This window comes from Festucalex cinctus, chromosome 11 (assembly GCF_051991245.1).
Source record: "Festucalex cinctus isolate MCC-2025b chromosome 11, RoL_Fcin_1.0, whole genome shotgun sequence".
In the NCBI taxonomy this organism is placed as follows: Eukaryota; Metazoa; Chordata; class Actinopteri; order Syngnathiformes; family Syngnathidae; genus Festucalex; species Festucalex cinctus.
This window is the reverse complement of record NC_135421.1, coordinates 5,941,139-5,960,295: the sequence shown is the minus strand read 5'-3', so window position 1 is coordinate 5,960,295 and position 19,157 is coordinate 5,941,139. Positions and strand designations below refer to the sequence as shown.

At 43.2% G+C, this 19,157-nt stretch overlaps 1 long non-coding RNA gene across 1 annotated transcript; it reads left to right on the top strand.

Annotated features, from left to right (window-relative positions):
* Positions 1 to 13,992: 13,992 nt before the first annotated feature.
* On the top strand, positions 13,993 to 15,987 carry LOC144030584 (uncharacterized). Its single transcript, XR_013287294.1, has 4 exons — positions 13,993 to 14,486; positions 15,190 to 15,434; positions 15,535 to 15,718; positions 15,819 to 15,987. It is a non-coding gene; the product is annotated as an uncharacterized LOC144030584 (long non-coding RNA).
* The last annotated feature ends 3,170 nt before the right edge of the window (positions 15,988 to 19,157 follow it).

The following is a 19,157-nucleotide window of genomic DNA, read 5'->3' as shown; positions in this document are numbered from 1 at the left end:
TGTTGGAGCCTTCGGCCGGAATCTTTAACTGTGGCTCTGAGCATGACGTCATGCGCATGCACACTCTTGTCCCTGTTAGCTCTCGCGATTGGACAGGACAGCTAATAGGCCGTCAGGTCAGACACGTTTTCGTTCAGTTTCGCTCCACTACCAGGGGCACTAAATAATCTTTACTTCATAAAATAGATTTATCAGTAGTAAGTAAGAATCCGTGGAGTTCACCCTGTGAAAACCCGCCAATTTTGTGTTTTCGGTGGTGAAACCCCGGCACTATTTTGCGATGAGGCGCAGTGATCTCTGGTGTGGGCGTAGTGCCATTAGGTCGGTAGCGGTGTGATTTAGGTCACATGAGCCAATCAGGTAGCTGCTGCGTTCTCCTCACCATAGCAACCGCATATCAAAAATGGCGACCACAACGTCGGCGAGCGAAGAAGAGCGAAAGGAGAAAAAAGTTAAAAAGAAAGTGGTGAAAAAACTTCGTTCCCGTTCAGGTTTGCCCATCGCTTCAGCTGGCCCCGTCCTTCCAGCCATCTGCATCATTTGTAAAAATAAATTTCAAACTATACTCGTCTGGGATCGGAAGGAACACGGAAGAGGGATCATCTCGCCAAAGCAGAAACATTGTCAGCAGGTATGTGCTACACACACGCGTGCCCATTTCTGTTATTAATGTGACCGATATTTAGTATAGGGTTGAAAATAATTTGTTGCTAGGTTAAGTTTTAAGGCTATAGTTTAGTAAAAACGCGAGCTGCTGAATGATTTATCGAGTGAATCCAACAGTGGTTACCAAACTCGGGTTACCTGTGCCCATCAGTCATAATAGAGAGGCACAGCTACACCCTCCCTTTCCCCCAAACTCTCTCTCACCAACCTCAACAAACACTTTACTTTACTTAAATCTGTGATATGCATATACTGTAAAGAGGTGATGTGACAATAACACTTATAATGTAATTCTTTTTTGTGTAAAGGCGGGTTGCTGCAGGCAGATGAGATGATGAAAAATAAATAAATAAAATTGATTCTCTAAAAATGAAAAACAGTTGGTTGTTAATTATTACATGCAAATGTGTTTTTTTTTTTTGTCTTCTGTATTTATAATTGTTCTTTGACCAAGAAAGTATATAGGCCTATAGGTGTATTTTTATTTCTATCCAAATATACGATTATTCACTAGAATTTTCAGTAGGATATCCGAATACCAAAATATTCGATAGCTGCAGCACTAATAATACTAATTTTGAGTTGTGGCACGCCCACACGAGTTATTTTACCACACACCTGTGTCAAAACTAGCTTACTGCACACACTGCACCCCAACTTCAAATTTTTGCTAACATAATAATAATAACAACAACAACAACAATAATAATATATTATGAATTTTGTTGGATCCAAAAGCAACTTACATAATTATATATTATATGATTGTAATTGTCTTATTTTCAAATGTTTAAATATTTTCTTGATTTGAACAAATATAATTGTTTTGAATAATCTTGATTTCAATTATTACCAAAATAATTGTGATGAGTATTTTTTTCCATAATAGAGCAGCCCTAGTGTGATGTGAATATGTGTATCTTGTGCTCATCTTTCCCTTTAATTTTCTATTTCAGGCAGGATATACTGAAACGAAGATTCAGGCGTGATTTCCCCCAGCTGGTTTTTCGTACCCCTTTCCAGCAACAACTCTGAAATGGTTTTTGTAGAGACATTATCAACAACTGACAAACTTTTACACAGGGTACCTCACTCATCAGATACATCAACTACTGAGTCTACTGACGTAAGCCAAGAAAGTGACATTAACACATAGCTGGTACAACATCAGGTTGGAAAATTACAGGGCATACGAGGACACTTTACAGTGCAGGGCTGTAAAATCTATGTAAAATCTGCCATTTTGTTTGTTTCATTATCAAGATGTTAACTCTCCATTTTAACACTTTTCAAGCAAAAATAAAAATGTCTGTATTCCATTTTCCACAAAAAAATGCCCAAAACAAAGCTGTTCCATTGAAGTTCCATGGTTTTATTGTGAATGCACATTTGATTTTTATTTGATTTTTTAAATTTTTTTTATTAATATTTTATTGTGTGTCGGGCATAAATAACATGCTGTGATGACATAATCTGATACTTTAATAAATATTCTATATGTTATAATAATCTGGGCTCTGAATGCATCTATTTTCATCTAGTCCATTTTGCCTTGTTCCAGGTTTGTGGTGCATTGTAGTATTTTTGGCCAATGTATGCTGCTTCTTGTGTACCTTTCATGACGTAGTAGGTTGTAAATTGTTTTCATATATGAAACATAAACATTGCTAAATGTAACATTCGTGTGCTGGTGTCACTTCCAGTTGAAGCGTTTTTTGTTTTTTTTTGGCACAAATTTAATGATCTAAATTCACGTGATTGCACCAAACCACCAATACTTGTTTCTGATGTTAGGTACATGTATTTATAACATCTGGGAATGATATTCTGTTGCCAAATTTAATGTAAGACGTTTTAAAACCAAAAACTGCAGCACAAAATTTTCGTTTTTTGTTATTTACCTATATATGCATTTCTGGCTTGTGACAAAATTGGGGCAGGAAAACATTGGGTGAACTTTTAACCCAAAGTTCAGAAGGGTATTATCTATCAAAAAATGCATTGAACAAGTAGTGCCCAGACAGTGGAGCGAAACTCATTTTCTAGGCACTTTTTGGGGGTTCACCCCACGGCCTATAATTCAAACTGGATTTAAACAGACCTGCACCCAATACGTCTCAATCGCTTATGGAGACTCCACAGAAGACAAAGAGAAGTAAAAAACTTTCAGACCAGCATCAAGGGAGGACGCGGATAAATATAGGAGCTAAGAGCTATCCTGGGGATGAAACGGGACCCACAGCTTGCTGACTTTTTGCTAAAAAGGTAAGACTTCGTAACGAAAATACGATAGGGTCTATTTATGATTGGCAGTGCAGAATAAAACTACCACACTGTCGCTAACTAATGTCTCCGCACTTGGGCATATTAGCAACGTATTGCTATCCTCAATGTCATCGGATTCACGGGATGCACTATTTACGTTTGGAAGGTTGTAATTACGTAAGCTTTTGTCACTCAAAATGACTTTCACATACAAAGTAATTTGAAGATTAATACGTTTCTTACCTCCTGTATACATTATTAAGCCTATGAAAAAGGCATTGTGCTCCGTGTTTACATTTGTTCGATTAACTTGGAGGTTTGCTCGTGCCCGAAAAGTCGCGCACGCTCCTGGCCGTGTGCACGCCGCTGGGGTCCATACCACGTTTCGCCAGAGGGGTCGCAAATGTGCAAAAACTCTGAATCCTGCTTCATGCCCCTTTAATACTTCATACAAATTGCACATTTCAGTTTAATTTAGATGTTTTGCCCAACAGAAATATTTCATTACTCGTTTATTGTTGAACTGCAGGTTTTGCTCACTTTACAGGATTTGTTTCAATTGGCATGGCAAATGTTGCAGCAAATGCTGTATTCAATATTTTGTTTAAAAATAAAACTGTTGAATGTGGAAAAATTGTATTTTATTTACCAATATATATATATATATATATATATATATATATATATATATATATATATATATATAAATCAATCCATTTTAGAGCTGTAAATTCAATACCGTGATACAGTGACATCGCAATATTTTTGCTCAAGGTTATCATACCGTCAAAATCTGATATCGGCCCATGCCTATTTCATACAAATGTGCTGGCTCCTGTTCTCTTCACCCTGTACACCTTGGACTTCTGCTACAACTCGGAGTTGTGTCATGTTCAGAAGTACGCCGACGATACAGCCATCGTTGGGTGCATCCAGGACGACAGAGAGGAGGAGTATCGGAGACTGGTCAGAGACTTCGCTGCATGGTACCACACCAACCACTTACAGCTCAATACCTCTAAAACGAAGGAGTTGGTCATTGACTTTAGGAGGTCCAGACCAGGACCGCGACCAGTCCTGCTAGAGGGAGCTGAGGTGGAGGTGGTGGACAGTTACAAATACCTTGGGTTGTGGCTGGACAATAAACTGGACTGAACACACACCAGTCACCTGTACAGGAAGACACAAAGCAGGATGTACTTCCTGAGGAGAATGCGTTCTTTCAACATCTGCAGCAAACTTTGAAGATGTTTTACCAGTCTGTGGTTGCCAGTGTCCTCTTTTACACCGTGGTGTGCTGGGGGGGGGCAGCATATCCAAGAAGGACTTTCACAGACTGAACAAGCTTATCAGGCGGGCCGGCTCTGTGGTCGGCATGAAGCTAGACTCTCTGGTGACAGTGGCAGAGAAGAGGACTCTGGACAAACTGCTGGATATTATGGACAATAGCAGCCACCCTCTGCACACTGTCATCAGCATTCAGAGGAGCCTGTTCAGTGGAAGGCTGATGCTCCCCAAGTGCCGGACCAACAGACTAAAGAACTCTTTTGTCCACCGTGCCATTGTACTCTACAACTCCTCACAGGGGGGGAGAGGGTGTAGTGTGCACTTCACTTCACATGTATGGCACTTTACTGTACTTTAAATTATTTAATTCAATCTCCGGTGTAATAACCTTATTTATTGATTGAATTTTTATTTTTTTTATTATTATTAATTCAATCTCTGGTGTAATAACCTTATTTATTGATTGATTGAATTTTTATTTATTTATTTATTTATTATCATTATTAATTCAATCTCTGGTGTAATAACCTTATTGATTGATTGAATTATTTTCTATTTTATTATCTGTTCTCATTGCTGCTGGACATGTAAATTTCCCAGAGGGAGCCATCCCAAAGGGATCAATAAAGTCAAGTCTAAGTCTAGTAGTAATAATCCATCCATCCATCCATCCATTTTCTTGACCGCTTATTCCTCACAAGGGTCGCGGGTAGTAGTAATAATAATAATACCAAAAAAAAACAAAAAACATTATTCTCAGGGTCAAACCTTGTTTTTCTTTCTCTGAGATCACTGCATCAAAGGTTTCTGATGGCAAGGGGATTGTAGAAGATAGTTGCAAACATACAGAGAGCTGCAAACCTGACAGATTTTGTGAAAGTTTTAGTGGACACAGATGTCAAACAGGTTCCACAAAATTGAGGCACATGCTTTGCTCTCTGAAGCAGCAGCACTGGACCCAAGATTCAAATGGAAGGGCTTTGGCAGGTATGAAGTTGCAGATAAGGTCGACCAGCACCTTAACAATGCTGCTGCTATGATTAACCTCTCCAAGCATCAGACTGAAGGTGAAGTGGGAGCAGCAGCACAGCTACTAAGTTCCAGTCAGGACAGCCAAATTTGGCTGGAATTTGACTAGCAGTTCTCAGGCCTTGTGAGCATCTGTCAAAATCCATTGGCGGAGTCAATGCTGGAAGCACGTGTTTTAGTGGAGGAGACACTGATCACATGAGCTTCAAACCACTCTCATGGTGGCAAAGTTGAGGCATGGGATATCCAAGCCTTTCTCAAGTAATGAAAAAGAGACTCTGCATTGTGGCCACATTTGTCCCATCAGAGAGGATTTTCAGCAAGATGAGGCAGGTATTATCAGGGACGAAATCGGCTCGGCTCATAAAGTTAGCCAGCTTGTATTTTTAAGTGCAAATCTGGATTATAGAGGAAAAGAAAGAGCAATGCAATGTGACAATTAGTTGTTTGACAATTTTAGTGTTTTCTTTGCTTTTATGCTTGTTTTTGTGTTCAAGTTTTTTTTTGTTTGTTTTTTTTTTGCACAATTGAGTTGACATTTTCTTAATATTTTTGAATGTACTGTATGCTCCAGAATTTACAAATTTTATAATGGCATTTCTGACTCTTGATTTAATATTTACTTTTGGACTAAATGAGGCCCGATTTTTTTATTTCTTTATTTTTAAATATTTAAGTCTGGGTGGCAGAGTGGATGACTGTTTAGCACGCCCGCCTCCCAGTGCAGGGGTCTTGAGATCAAATCCGGGCTCTGGCCTTTTCTGGCTGGAAAGATGTTCTCCCCTGTGCCTGTGTGGGTTTTCTTCCAGGTACTCCAGTTTCCTCCCACATTCCGAGAAACATGCATAGAAGGTTAATTGGACATTCTGAATTGCGTGCCCTGCGTGTCATGGTTCCGTTCTCAGCCCTGTTGTGCTCTTGTGTGTGTTTTCAGTGTCAATGACAAGGGGGGCGTTCCCCAGCTCCGCACCTGCATCGAGTTGGCAATCAGGACTATAAGAGGACTCCGACAAGCAACAGCCAGCTGTCGGATTATTACTTGCTCATCCTCGTGTCCAAGTGTTCTCCGCGTTTCCCCATTGGTAAAAGTTTTTGAATCTGCCGTCGTCTTTAGTTTACTTGTATTCACGTGTGTGTTTCCGCGTCGCCTTTTGTTGTTATACTCGCGTTGATTGATTCCGTGTGCATTTCGTGTCGTCCTTGCCGGTTGCAAGTTATTTATGTTTTTCTAGTCCTTGCTGTTAGCAAGTGTTTTTTGTTACGTTAGTTCTCCTTGCCGTTTGCAAGCGATTTTGGTTATGTTAGTTTTCCTTGCAGTTGCAAGCGCTTTTTGTTACATTCGTGTTCCCTGCCTTTTGCGGGAGTTTTGTGTTTCCCAATTCCTCCTTGCCTTTTGCAAGTGTCTTTTGTTACTTCCGTGTCCCTCGCCTGTGTGCAAGGGCACCGCTGTAAATTTCGTTGTCTTGCCTGCGCGCAAGCTTTGTGCAATCGGTTTTTCAGAAAGAATAAATCGAGATTGTTTTCCTCCTCTGAGCCTGCAGTTTTGGGATTCATTCTTTATCGACTCAGCTGAGTCCTTACAGAATAATCCGACCACCATGGATCCCGCAGACTCGGAGAAGGTGAGACGGGCGTTGGCCAGTCAGGGGCAAAGGGTGGTGCAAACTGAAACCTCCTTGGTGGAACTCCAAGGTATGGTAGGCAGGCTTGCTCACCGGTGCGAGGAGATGTTCGCGATATTCGAGCAGCTCGGTTCCCGTGGAGTGCTGAGCCCGGAACTTCCGCGAACGGACCCAGCCACCATTGCTCCTCCAGCAGCTACAAGGGAACCCGTTTTGCCCCATCCGTCGCGCTACGACGGACAGCCGGGTGGCTGTGCTCAGTTCCTGCATCAATGTTCGCTTATCTTCGACCAGCAACCATACACCTACGCTCGTGATCAATCTAAGGTTGCTTTTATTATGAGCCTCCTGGCTGGTCAAGCCGCTACCTGGGCTATGGTGGTGAGCAACTCACGACCAGACCTCCGGTCCTCCTTCCCGTCTTTTGTTTCTGAGTTTCAACGTGTGTTCGATCATCCAGTCAAGGGGAAGGAGGCCGGAGGTCGGTTGTTAGATTTAGTGCAGGGGGAAAGATCCGTCGCAGACTATTCAATCGCGTTTCGTATTCTGGCCGCAGAAAGCGGGTTTGATGATTGTGCTTTACGTAGTATCTTTCGTCGGGGACTGAATACCGTACTGAAAGATGAACTGGCGGTCCGCGATGACACGAGCTCTCTCGAAGGGCTCATTGAGCTCACCATACGGTTAGATAACCGTCTTCGAGAACGGCACCGGGAGCGGGCTTGTGAGCGGCATGGGCTCTCCACCAACCTCCGAGGGCCTGGACTCACGCTCAGCGAGGACTCCGAGGCACGTTCCCTTCCGGGTGCCCCAGTGGATACCGGGGAGCCCATGCAGGTCGGAGGAGGACGCCTGCCTCCCGAGGAGCGCCGCCGTCGATGGGTCACGGGAGCCTGTCTTTACTGCTGCCAACCTGGGCATCGGGTGGCTGCCTGCCCGGCGAAGCCACCACGCCGGACGCAACCGACCACCCGACTCGGAGGACGGACCAATGAGACCCAGGAGTCCGGAACAGACTCGAACCAGGGTAAGCACCTACCGGGGGGAACCGAACCCTGCCCTTCGAGGAGGGCGAGTTGTGAGATTAGACGGTTAGAATTGTCGGGGGAGTTGTCTGACCACGGGATGAATTTTAAGATTAAGGCACTCATTGATTCTGGCGCCGACGATTGCTTCGTTGATCCATGTGTGGTAGAGGCGTTGGGAAGCCCGGTAGAACCGTTAGAGAAGGTTAAGGAGGTGTTCGACCTAGATGGGCGGTTACTAGCACAGGTCCGACATGTTACCGGGCCACTAACATTGAGACTTTCGGGAAATCATGTTGAGAGAAGGAGTTTTTTCGTGATGCCCTCCCGTGCAGCTCCGCTAGTATTGGGGCTCCCTTGGCTAAAGACGCATAACCCCGATATCAATTGGGAGAAGCCCGCGTTGGAGAACTGGAGTCCCTTCTGCCACGCCCACTGTTTGAGGTCGGCTGATGGGACCACCACGGTGTCCGTAGGACCGGTTCCCGAAGCAATTTGCCTCGATCAGGTTCCTAAGGAATACCATGACTTAGGAAAGGTGTTTAGTAAGGACCGTGCCCAGGCATTGCCGCCCCATAGACCTTACGATTGTGCGATTGAGCTGATACCCAATGCGACACTACCGAGTTCTCGCCTGTATCAAGTATCTCAGCCGGAACAAGAAGCCCTCCGGGAATATATTTCGAGTTCGCTGGCCAGTGGTCAGATCCGTCCGTCTAAATCACCCGTGGGGGCGGGGTTCTTTTTCATAGAAAAGAAAGATAAGACACTTCGTCCCTGTGTTGACTATCGGGGATTGAATGAGATAACAGTTAAAAATAAGTACCCGCTTCCACTGTTGGACTCGGCCTTCGCTCCGTTACAGTCTGCCCGAATCTTTTCGAAGTTAGATTTACGCAGTGCGTACCACTTAGTACGCATCCGAAAAGGAGATGAATGGAAGACCGCGTTCAAGACCCCCCTTGGTCATTTTGAGTATTGCGTCATGCCTTTCGGGTTAACGAATGCGCCCGCGGTGTTCCAATGCCTAATTAACGATGTCCTCCGGGACATGTTGAATGTTTTCTGTTTTGTGTATTTGGATGACATTCTAATCTTCTCGCGAGACGAGCAGGAGCACCGACAACATGTTCGCCTGGTGCTCCAGCGCCTTTTGGAGAATCGACTATATGTCAAAGCGGAGAAATGCGAGTTTCATTCCAAGTCGGTTCAGTTCTTGGGCTTTATTATTGAGGGGGGGGCAGCTGCGAGCAGACCCAATCAAGACACAGGCGGTGGTCGAGTGGCCGAGTCCCACGACACGTAAGCAGTTGCAAAGGTTTTTGGGCTTCGCCAACTTTTATCGCCGGTTTATTAGGAACTATAGTCTCCGGGCCGCCCCTCTTACCAGGTTAACGTCGAGTAAGGTTCCGTTTAGGTGGACCCCGAGCGCCGAAGCGGCCTTCACAGAACTTAAGCAGTTGTTCATAAATCCACCCGTATTGCTCCACTCTAATACTGATATTCCCTTTGTGGTCGAGGTTGACGCGTCGGATTCAGGAGCGGGGGCGGTCCTGTCCCAGCGGTCGCCAGAAGACGGGAAGCTCCACCCCTGCGCCTTCTTCTCCAGGCGACTAAGCCCAGCGGAGCGCAACTACGACGTGGGGAATCGGGAGTTACTGGCGATCGTCCTGGCACTACAAGAATGGAGACACTGGCTGGAGGGCGCGAAGGAACCGTTCCAAGTACTGACAGATCATAAGAACTTGGCGTACCTTCGGTCAGCGAAGAGACTCAATTCCAGACAGGCACGCTGGGCCCTACTTTTCACCAGATTCAACTTTGTTGTGGACTATCGCCAAGGTTCCCGGAACCAGAAGCCGGATGCTTTGTCCCGTATGCACGACGTGGCTACTCCCGAGGCTGGGACGGAACCCATTCTTCCCGAGCATTGTTTTGTGGGCGCAGTGCGCTGGGAGGTGGAGAAGAGGGTTACTGAGGCATTGGAGGGAATCGCCATCCCGGAGGACTGTCCGGACGAGAGACTGTTTGTCCCGGACCCCTTGCGGGCGGAGGTCCTGCAGTGGGGTCACACCTCGAGAGTCGCCTGCCATCCGGGTATTCATAGGACTCTCGCCCTCATCGGCCAACGTTTTTGGTGGCCGGAGATGAGGAAAGACATCACCGAGTTTGTCAAGGCCTGCACCGCTTGTGCATGTGGGAAGTCCTCCCACCAGCCTCCGGCGGGACTACTGCGACCTCTACCCGTCCCTTCGCGACCGTGGGCCCATATTGCCCTTGATTTCATCACGGGCCTCCCTAGTTCTAGAGGAAATACCGTGATCATGACTGTGGTAGACCGATTCTCCAAGCTGGCACATTATGTCGCTCTCTCCAAATTGCCTACATCCTGGGAGACCGCACAACTCCTCGTCCGGCACGTATTCAGGCTTCATGGACTGCCGGTGGACTTGGTGTCAGACCGTGGGCCGCAGTTCATCTCCCAGGTCTGGAAGAAATTCTGTAAGCTGTTGGGAGCCACAGCCAGCCTGTCGTCGGGGTATCACCCGCAGACTAACGGCCAGACAGAAAGGGCCAATCAAGACCTGGAAGCCGCCCTCCGATGTGTCTGTCTGCACAACCCCGAATCTTGGTTCACGCATCTACCCTGGATAGAATACGCCTCCAACACCTTACCTTCTTCTGCTACAGGACATTCACCCTTCATGGCGGCGTATGGTTACCAGCCACCCCTGTTCCCGTCACAAGAAGGCCCCATCGAATTACCCACAGTTCAGCAGCACCTACGCCGGGCCCACAAGGTGTGGCGGGAGACCAGAGCGGCGTTGTCCCGCACAGCTGAACGCAACAAGGAGCTAGCAGATCGCCGGCGGCGGCCAGAGCCAGCGTACCGACCTGGGGACAAGGTTTGGCTCTCCTCCCGGGACCTGCGACTGGCTGGTGGGGCTAAAAAATTGGGTCCGCGCTTCATTGGACCATTCGAAATCCTCGCCATGATTAACCCTGTGACAGCGAAGCTCCGTCTGCCCTCCTCTCTCAAAGTGCATCCTGTGTTCCACGTCTCCCTCCTTAAGCCTGTGACTCCTAGCCCTCTGAATCCTCCCGCGCCAGCTCCGCCTCCTCCCCGGTTAGTGGATGGGGATCCTGTCTACACAGTGAGAGAAATTTTGGACTCTAGGTGCAGGGGCCGGGGCTTCCAGTACCTGGTGGACTGGGAGGGATACGGACCGGAGGAGCGCCAGTGGATCCCCCGCTCCTGGATCCTGGACCCGTCCCTGTTAGACACGTTCTATGCTGCGCACCCGGATAAACCAGGTGGTCCGCCAAGGGGCGTCCGTTAAGGGGGGGGTACTGTCATGGTTCGGTTCTCAGCCCTGTTGTGCTCTTGTGTGTGTTTTCAGTGTCAATGACAAGGGGGGCGTTCCCCAGCTCCGCACCTGCATCGAGTTGGCAATCAGGACTATAAGAGGACTCCGACAAGCAACAGCCAGCTGTCGGATTATTACTTGCTCATCCTCGTGTCCAAGTGTTCTCCGCGTTTCCCCATTGGTAAAAGTTTTTGAATCTGCCGTCGTCTTTAGTTTACTTGTATTCACGTGTGTGTTTCCGCGTCGCCTTTTGTTGTTATACTCGCGTTGATTGATTCCGTGTGCATTTCGTGTCGTCCTTGCCGGTTGCAAGTGATTTATGTTTTTCTAGTCCTTGCTGTTAGCAACTGTTTTTTGTTACGTTAGTTCTCCTTGCCGTTTGCAAGCGATTTTGGTTATGTTAGTTTTCCTTGCAGTTGCAAGCGCTTTTTGTTACATTCGTGTTCCCTGCCTTTTGCGGGAGTTTTGTGTTTCCCAATTCCTCCTTGCCTTTTGCAAGTGTCTTTTGTTACTTCCGTGTCCCTCGCCTGTGTGCAAGGGCACCGCTGTAAATTTCGTTGTCTTGCCTGCGCGCAAGCTTTGTGCAATCGGTTTTTCAGAAAGAATAAATCGAGATTGTTTTCCTCCTCTGAGCCTGCAGTTTTGGGATTCATTCTTTATCGACTCAGCTGAGTCCTTACACTGCGATTGGTTGGCATCCAGTTCAGGGTGTAGACTTTTATGAATTATTTCCATTGTTCAATATGTTGATGTATAATTTACATTTTCTTGTGTTGGCTTTTTTGGCTCTTGAGTTAATTTTTTTTTGCACTATAAGTGAGGCTTATTTTATTTTTGATTGCATTTAAGTCTTTGTTTTATTTTGTCATTTATCTTTTTATTCATTATTTCTCACTTTTACTATTTCTTATTTTCATTTTTGTGCAAAAAACCTAACCTAATTTAAGGACAATTTTTTGACATACAAGCATATGAAATTTGGGAGATTGGCATCTTTTGTCAGGTACAGTAATTTGAGCTCAGCGTCTGTCATCTGGGATCGGAAACGGAAATGCAAAGTCTGTCACGCGTGAATCTTCGCGAACGACAAATCAACAGCCAATGTGAGAGAGTTCCTATCGTGCAAACTATGGAAGCCCAAAAGTGTCAAAATTAAATAAATAAAAAGGTCATTTTGAAATAACTATCCTGTCGATAAATGGCAATTATGTGATATGGCCATTAAATTTTAAAATGAGGTGTTAGTATTACGAAAAATGTTATACTATTCTTTAATATGTAACATTTTATTTTGATTAAATATTTCATGATTGTTTTAACAAAGTCCAACAAAGTCCTACTTTTTAAAAATAATGACATTTAATTTATTTTCAAGGTTTTATAAGATTTTTATTTTTATTTTTTTACAAAGTCAGTTTTTATTTCATAATGCCCTTTTCCACAATGGCCTTCTTTTACATAACGGCGTTTTACAGCTGAATGACTTGGTCTGTCAATCAAATGATATGAGGTTACGTGATTGGTCCCTTATACAGACATGAGCAGCAGCACTTGCAGTATCGATTCACGCGTGGAGAGTTTAGCGCCTGATGAGGAGCCATAGCAGTCACAGGCTTGCTAAAGCATGGATGCGGGAGATAAGTCACTTTCAGAAGTACTCCAAGAATTAGAAAATCGTTTAGAACCGGATCATAACGTAAATGCCTTGTTAAACTTCTGCGTCAGGGTACGGGGTAGGCGTCACGGCGATCTCGGCTCACACAGGTGGTCCCACCCACTGACTTTGATTGACAGACCAAGTCATTCGGCTGTAAAATGGCATCATGTAAAAGAAGACCATTGTGGAAAAGGACATTATGAAATAAAACCTGACTTTGTAAAATAAATAAATAAATAAATAACAAATTGTCTTATCTTATAAAACCTTGAAAAATAAATGTCTTTTTTTTTTTTTTTTTAAGTATCACGTTGTTAAAATAATCATTATGAAATATTTAATCAAAATAAAAAAATTTACATATTAAAGAACAGTAAGAACACTTTTCATAATAATACTAATGCCTCATTTTACAATTTAATGGCCATATTACATACTTGTCTGTTACTTATCAAAAGGATAGCCTTTTTATTTATTGAATTTTGACAATTTTGGGCTTCCATAACATACAGCATAAAAATGTTTTATTTTGATTCAGGTAAAAAGCTTATGTCATTATTTCTTTCTGCGTAAATTATAAATCTTATTTTGGAAAATCTGTTTCGGGGTCCAACAAAAAGACAGATTTTACCAGGTAGAATCCCAAGCAGTCCACAGCCTGTAGTCGCTTCAAATTACTTATCACCTTGAACAGCTTTGCTGTAAAGAATGAATGAAAGAAAGAATGAATAACATTCAGCCTTATAAAATCTACATTGATGAGACTTGTAAACGATGCGTTTACAATGTGAGTGGGGAGCGCCATAAATGCATGCTGGCTGCAGACTCGAACCACCAAGGGGTCCATAACCATTATACTAAGCTATGAGCCATGCGCAATGCTGAAAGTCAAATGAGGCAGACATAATGCTCTTTACCATTTAAATGGTCATTCTGGGTGCATTCACCTCTGACTCCCTTGTCCCGAGGGCTCTCCAAGTTAACCACAGCTTAATCAGTAACATTCTTCTGAGCAGTTTTGTTTAAACTTAACATTCATTTCCCAAAAGCATTAGTACTTTTTTAGCTTAAAGGTACACTCAGTATTATACAGTGGCATCTAGTGGTGAAACAATAAATCATTCGGAAAAAAAAAACAATTGTTTGTGTTAGTAGTATGTAAAAAGATATGTTGTATCGCATAAACGTACTTTTTTTAAATATAACGGTTAGTCTAGAAATCGCAAATTATCTTACATGTCCGAGCCGCGGCTTCTAGTGTCCGCCATGTTTCGCCGCCATCTTTCTGCTACGGGTGCCGTCAAACACAAATTTCAGCGCTCCATTTCTTAACGCGTTTTTGGAACGCACTTCCGGTTTGTATGGCGACCGCATTTCCACGAAGAAGAAGAGTTTCCGGTCCCCGAAGAGAGCATTATCAAGCATCACACTTACTTTGGGAATTTATTTTATTTCAGCGCGACAAAACAAGAGTTTATATTGTAGCCGCATTTGCCAGATGGAGAGAAATGAGGAACAGACTAGGTTTGGGACGTGCCGGTGCCTTCGACTGCTTTCTACTTGACCGGTAAGTAAGAGTACATTTGTGTTTACGTTTTGAGAGCGAGAGAAAAAGTATACACTGTACTAATTAATACGATGTTCGTACCTTTGTTTTACGATCACTGTAGCTGTTGATTAGCAACTCCGCACCACTCGAACGATTTCGTTATGTAGCTACTTGCTTTGAAAAAAAAAAAAGATTCCCGCTGGCACGTTATATTTAGAGTAAATGCGCAAGTTATTGTGTAATGTAATGTAACTGTGATTTCGGAGGTATATTTGCCCATAACTTCAATGGAGAATCTAAAGCATACTGTATTAGTGGAGGAGTTGAAAATTATTTTCGTTGTGGTTGGTGAAAATAGGGTTCTCGAAATTAATTTTCGGCAGGGAATAACTTTCTGGACTTAAATGCTGGCTGTACCGTAAGCACTGCTAGAGTCTGAACTCTCTCACTCAAGTGTGTACTGGTCCATTGTGTAATTGGGTGCACAAGAATTTACAGGCTGCCACGTTTTCCACGGAAATTCGACAAGCAAGCAGCCTTTGCATATTCTATGCAGTATGCAGTCAAGTTACTTTTATCTAGCTAATACAATGTTTTGGGCCCAAAAACTAAAGATCTTACCTCTATTTTGGGGGCTTTGTTGGAAAGTTGGTGACATATAGTAGTATCATCAATTATTCTATTTTATTTTATAATTGTGTTTTTGTTTGTGTCACACTAGATCAACAGCCAAACTTGAGGGGTTCCAGAACCATATTCTGATGTATACAAGCATTCATGCACCGTTTAAATACATCACCGACCTGCAAGAAAAAAAAAATATCAAGGGGAGAGTCAGCAGCCAAATTGGAATGCCCCGAATGAGGACACTTGAATGGAGGACCCCAGAAGGCTTCGGTGTTGTACCACCAGTATCTCCACCTACCATATCTGAGCTGCAACAAACTGAAGTCAGCCGACGTCTTGGTATGTCATTTACATATGGACGGCATTGCACACTACATGAACTTTTTGTGTGAAGCAATACGGAATGGTCACATGTACAAGCACCACTTGTTTTACACAGGACCTGCTGACCAGGTGTCTGAAGCCATGGAGTGACTCCTCCCTCACTTTCCTCAGCAGCCAAATTGGAATGCCCCGAATGAGGACACTTGAATGGAGGACCCCAGAAGGCTTCGGTGTTGTACCACCAGTATCTCCACCTACCATATCTGAGCTGCAACAAACTGAAGTCAGCCGACGTCTTGGTATGTCATTTACATATGGACGGCATTGCACACTACATTAACTTTTTGTGTGAAGCAATACGGAATGGTCACATGTACAAGCACCACTTGTTTTACACAGGACCTGCTGACCAGGTGTCTGAAGCCATGGAGTGACTCCTCCCTCACTTTCCTCAGCAAGCCTTTGAAGAATATGATATCATCGTTGGTGGGAACATGCCCTCACTCCATAACATGTACTTGTGCAGTCAAGGAGCATGTCAAACTTAATAAAACCAGCAAACATTGAAGTGACTTCATTTTTACTGCAGTCTGTTCACACAATCAATGGACAAGCCTTCCTTAATTTTGCCCCAATAACTCATAGAGTAGGCGAAAAGTAGTGTTACAGATCATACTATGTGTTCGGGAGAGTTTGAGGAATGTTGCAATGTTAATGGGGGACAATGTCAGCACACACACACACACAAAAAAAAACAAACCATCATGGTATTGAGTTAATCAGATATTTTAGCTGTGTACAACACATACCTGCTCTGTAACACTACCTTTGGCCCAAACCTGTATGTCTATTTTCCATATTTTGAAATGCACAGCGTATTGGTAAATTTCTGGATCAACTGCAATTCATGTCGCTCATTATATTATAACAGCATTTTTTTTTTTTTTTAGTTAATATGTTCATTTCATGTAGACTTTTATTTTACTTTATTTTATTTATTCATTTTCATGTACTGTACCTTACATTCATTGGCCAATGAAGAATTGCTTGTCATTGCAAGCATTTATAATAATTCTCCAGGCTTTTGATGTTTTACATTTCTAGTCATGTAAAATAGTGTTAGGTTAGGTGTCGAATGAACACTGCATGTTGACGCCAAAGGAAATAGTATTTTTTAGTTATTCAAAATGTACAAATTAACACACAACAACAATATACAAGTTATACAAACTACAGCAAGTGTCAGACATGGACTAATTATATGCCAGGTAAAAAAACCTTTGTATTGTCCTCGAGGATCTGGGAAAGTGTCACTTATTTGCCACAAGTCACCAAGGTGCTGCAGTCTGGGATCCAGGTACAGGAAATCATGGTGGTGCTGATGTGGGATCCAGGTACAGGAAATCATGGTGGTGCTGATGTGTCAGCAATGTGTCAAAAAGTATTTCTTGGTGTCAGTCTATCAGCTGGACTTGGATATCTTCATGTTCCTCCATGGTCATTTCCTGTACGAGTCTCTGCAAGAAGGTAACAATTGTATGTCAGATGAGGTACCAAACAATGAACTGAAAGTCACTGAGCCAATGAAGTACATTATTACATGAGCAAGACTATTTGTGAAAGCCATGTAAATTCCTGCACATCGAAGTACAAGGAAGCTGTTGTATCTTCAATCAAAACTAATTAAGTTGCTTAGTGATATTTATTAGGTAAAATTGTTCAACATGGTGACAAATCGATATCTGAGTAAAGGGTTTCAAATGTTTTTGTAAGCAGCACTTTTCTGAGTGGTTAGTAGCAACAAGACACGGGGGGGTTTACGAGTCTGAGTTGCATCTGTGTAGTTCAGTTAACACCATTATTTTTGTACGATATACTAAACATATCAGCAAACGATGTAATCTAAATACCACATATTCCAAGCAAAGGTATGTTTTGAGCCATTCACATGCATGCTCGAATGGAATTATTTTTCCATGATGACATAATTGTACGTTACGAGACACCGCGTTCACTTCCGCGTTCTCTTCCTCGTCGTCTCTCTCGCCCCTCATCGCCCTCTTTGAGATGGTCCACATGTCTATAAAACATATAACATAACTGTGTGTTCTCTGTTGCATAGTTTAGTTGCACTAACAAATATGAACATAGATAGCCATTATCATTAGCTGAGGTACAGTATTTCCAAACAATGCCGACAAAAATATTAATTCTGAAATTAAATGACTAAATCACAAATATTAGGGGTCTGTACAGTATGTCTAACAAATGCAATTCACTTACGTCATCACTCGAGGGATACCAGAAGTTGTTTGCGTTCTGTTCCGGTGAAATTGGTGGTAGGCTGTTGAAGTAGGGTCTCTCTGAGACGCCGTAGTTCGTGTGCTTAAAATCATTGCATTATCTTGTTTGACCGATAGATGGCGGTCGTGAGCTACACACTGGGGCTTTAAAGCAATGCATCAAAGTGTGTTATTTGTTTTCAATTTATTACACAGTATTTCCTTTGCAGCTGAATGCCTCCATATTGTCCACATTTTGCTCCTTTTCTAATCCTCCAGTTGGGTGAAAAGAAAGGTGCATTTTAGCTCGAGATGAAAGGATGAGGTAAGACCAAGGATACTTCAGAGGCTCACAACATGATGTACTGTTTGAAGCAGGTGGAAGCAGACCATTTCAAAGACATCTGGAGACCGAATGGCCAATGGCACTGCGTTGCCATGGAAGCACATTGCTGCACTGTTCCCCACTCTTTTACCACTGCACTCCACATAAGAAACCTTCATGCTGTGTGTTTCTTGTTGTTTATCTACGTATTTTTTTTTAAGTTTATGTGAGTAGGGGGTACATGGCTGGGGACCAAATGCATGATCCATGACTGTAAAATGTTTGAAAAACACTTACTACTTATCATGTTTAGTGTCACATTGAGCTGGTCTGTATCCTGGACTTTTAGGTGCAATGCCTTGAACATGTTGCCAGTTAATCATAGGGCACAAATAAACAACCATTCAAAAATACAGTGTGCCATGAACGTTGCTGGTAACGGGTAAACCTGAACCGGGGAGTGCCAGACTCAGGCCAATTGTGGTCAAATTTGTAAAGTACAAAGACAAAACAAGGACTCTCCAAAAAGCAAAGTATGTATATATAATCTAATATATTAGTGCTTTTAAAGTTAAAGCGTTAATTAATTCATCACAAAAAATGCATTAATCATGTGTTAATGCAGATTAATCACTCTTAATTTAGACCGCAGATGATCCTTTAGCTGACAGCGGACGGTTACGTTAAAGGTAGCACAGGTTGTGTTTGAGAAATAAACATTACTACATACATTCAACTAAAGCATTTAATAAATGTTTACGTATGACATTCAGAATATTTGTTCATGTCAAACTATCGGGGTCATTTTTTTCCCTTTTAAATTATGCAAAGTAATTAACTGATTAGAAAAAGAGGAGGATGAGCCTGTGCATGTGGATCAAAAAAATGTTGATGTCCTTATTGCCACGTTTGGGCGGTGTCGGAGGCAGGACCCAAATGTAGGGGGAAACAAAAACAGGGCAAGGCAGGGATGCAAGTAAAACGGTGATTTAATTCAGAAAAAAGGTAAACAAAGTACCGTATTTTCACGACTATAAGGCGCACCTAAACGCCTTCAATGTTTTCAAAAGCTGACCGTGCACCTTGTAATCTAGTGCGCCTTATATATGGATCAATATTGAGCCGCAACAG